Source organism: Rutidosis leptorrhynchoides, chromosome 1 (genome assembly GCF_046630445.1).
Source record: "Rutidosis leptorrhynchoides isolate AG116_Rl617_1_P2 chromosome 1, CSIRO_AGI_Rlap_v1, whole genome shotgun sequence".
In the NCBI taxonomy this organism is placed as follows: domain Eukaryota; kingdom Viridiplantae; phylum Streptophyta; class Magnoliopsida; order Asterales; family Asteraceae; genus Rutidosis; species Rutidosis leptorrhynchoides.
In genome coordinates, this window is record NC_092333.1 from 60,621,432 (window position 1) to 60,624,496 (window position 3,065).

The 3,065-nt window shown below is 33.0% G+C and overlaps 1 non-coding gene across 1 annotated transcript; it reads left to right on the forward strand.

Moving 5' to 3' along the window:
* The first annotated feature begins 779 nt into the window (after positions 1–779).
* LOC139887017 (small nucleolar RNA R71) lies at positions 780–886 on the forward strand. Its single transcript, XR_011772871.1, has one exon. It is a non-coding gene; the product is annotated as a small nucleolar RNA R71 (small nucleolar RNA).
* Positions 887–3,065: the final 2,179 nt, after the last annotated feature.

Sequence of the window (3,065 nt, forward strand, 5' to 3'; positions counted from 1 at the left end):
CATTTGTATCACTAGGTAAACTTCTCGGTTTTCTTTCTCCTATTAACCTTGCTAGGTTACTTACTTCTTGTTCCAAGTTTTGAATAGAAGCTTGTTGATTTCTAAATGCTTGAGCATTTTGTTCATTAGTTTGTTTCTGAGATGTGAAAAACTGCATTTGAGTTTCAACTAGCTTCATCATCATATCTTCTAAATTCGGCTTTTTATCATCGGTTTGTGGTGGTTTGTTTTGAAAATTAGGTCTTTGCTGATTGTAAGTATTATTAGATACTTGTTGATTACTAGAACCTTGTTGGTTGTTGTATGGAACATTTCGATTATAATTCTGGTTTTGATTGTAGATCGGTCTTGGCAGTTGATAATTATTTGGATAATTATTTCCAGGCCTTTGGTTTAGATATGAAATATTCTCTCTTTGTTCCATTGTTAGTTCAATACCGAGACAATCTTTTGTCAAATGTGGTCCTCCATACTGCTCACAACTAATTCGTATTGAGTGTATATCTTTAGTCATCTTTTCCATTCGTCTCTCGACAGCATCTATCTTTGCGGAAATGGAATCTAAGTCATGGCTAGAATCGGCTCTAGCTGCTTTATATGATCTAACGATATCTTTTTCTTGGTGCCACTCATGTGAGTGGGAAGCAGTGTTATCAATAATTTTGTAAGCATCAGTTTCGGTTTTCTTCATAATAGAACCACCAGCTGCTATATCGATGTCTTTCCTTGTAGTGATGTCGCATCCTTGGTAGAATATTTGTACTATTTGACAGGTGTCTAAACCATGTTGCGGACATCCTCTTAATAACTTTTCAAATCTTGTCCATGCCTCATATAGAGTTTCATTCGGTTTCTGTGTGAACGTAACAATTTCTCCTTGAAGTCTTACGGCTTTAGATGCCGGAAAGAATTGCTTAAGAAAATTTTCAACTAAAACGTCTCATGTATCAATCGCCCCTTCAGGTAACGATTCCAACCAATCTTTGGCTTCTCCCTTTAAAGTCCAGGGAAATAACATGAGATATATCTGTTCATCCTCAACTTCTCGGATTTTAAATAGTGTGCAGATCCTATTAAAGGTACGAAGATGTTCATTTGGATCTTCCTTCGGCGCACCACTAAATTGGCATTGATTAGTCACCATATGTAGAATTTGTCCTTTGATTTCATAATCTGGCGCATTAATGTCTGGATGAGTAATTGCGTGACCTTGGCCAGTGCATTTAGCTCTCATTCGGTCTTCCATACTTAAAGGTTCCAGATTTTCCATGATTGAATTTGTTGAATCTGAATCACTAGAGGATTCTGATTTAATGGTTCGTTCCTCAACAATCTTTGTTTGAATGATTGGTGGTTCCGGAGGAAAAATTAATGGTTCAGGATCTATGAATTGTCCCTGAATATTCTCCGGATTCTCAATTGTGAGGTCGGGTTCAAAAAATGGATTATCGGAAATTTGAATTGGAGTACTTGGTCGACTGGATGATGATTCTAAAGAAAAATCAACGGTAGTAATATTAGCTAGATGTCTTGATCTGGTTACAGGTGGTAAACGTACAAAAGGTGGTGAACGTCTTGCTCGGTGCATTCACTGAATATCCTATTAGTTTTTAAAAGGAAAGAAAAATTATATAAGTTATCCAATTAATAGACTTTTCTGATTTTGCCCACGTTTCGAATAGCCAAAAGATGCAGCAGAGGGGCAGGATTCGTTTGGTCTCAATATAATTGAGTACTGTTTGGCTCCAATAACCCGGTCCACGTACAAATCCAACTATTACTACGAACCAGAAAATTTTGATGTCTATCAATTTAACCACTTAAAATAAATTTTCGTAATTTTAAGAAATTTAGATAAGAAGTAGAATAAAAATCTATGTCCTAAAACTAGAATGGCGAGAAATAAGAAAGAAAAATAGTGCGTCGAAATAGGTCGAAAAAGAAAAGGGTTGAAAAATAAAAGGCGTCGAAAAATAAGAAAGAAAAAGAGTGACTTATAGAACTTTAAAACACTCGACTAACCCAACCTTATTACTATTACTAATTTAAAATTAAAATTGCAAATTGAGATTACTAATTGGAGTGATAATTGATACATAGGTAAAAGGCGTCGAAAAATAAAAATAAGAATGTAGCGCGTTGAAACTTAAAAAGGAACTAAAAACTAAAAATTAAAAGTTGCGTCTAAAAATATTAAAGCTTAAAAGTAAAACTATATCCCAAATGGCAATATCTTAAAAAGGAACTAAAACTTAAAAAGGCGTCACAAAATTCTAAAGCACTTAGATCTTAGTCTAAAGAAAAAGCACTTAAGGGATTTTACGGCAAAGCCTAAAAATCTAAAAGTAAAAATAACTATGGCAAAAACTAAGCTTAAAACTAAAAACGAGCGAAAAATACAAAAATTATGCTAAAATGAATAAAAAGGGACAAAATATAAAAATATACTAATAGTTGTAAAAAGTACAATTTTTTTTATAAAAATATTATTTTTATATTATTTATTTTATAAAAGTATTAAATTTATAATTTAATTAAACTAATTTAACTAAATAATACAAATTAAATAAAAACTAATAACTAATTAATAAATTAAGAATAACCTAATTAGGGTTTATATAAATAATTAATAATAAAACCGTAATGATTGCAGTTTTCAATCAAATGTGGCGTGTCTGCAGGGCTCATGCGATCGCATGAGTTTTAAGCTACCCGGCCATGCGATCGCATGAGCTAGGGTTTCGGGCCAGACACTTGAAAGGACCCATCCTAATCCATCCGGACGAAGTCCATATTGATTATAAACGATTCACAACAGTTGATTACATCGCGAGGTACTTGACCTCTATATGATACATTTTACAAACATTGCATTCGTTTTTGAAAAGACAATCTTTCATTACATCGAAAGTTGACGGCAGGCATATTATTTCATAATATATGTAACTATAATTGACTTTAAATAATCTTGATGATCTCAACGACTCGAATGCAACGTCTTTTGAAATATGTCATGAATGACTCCAAGTAATATCTTTAAAATGAGAAATTACACAGCGGAAGAT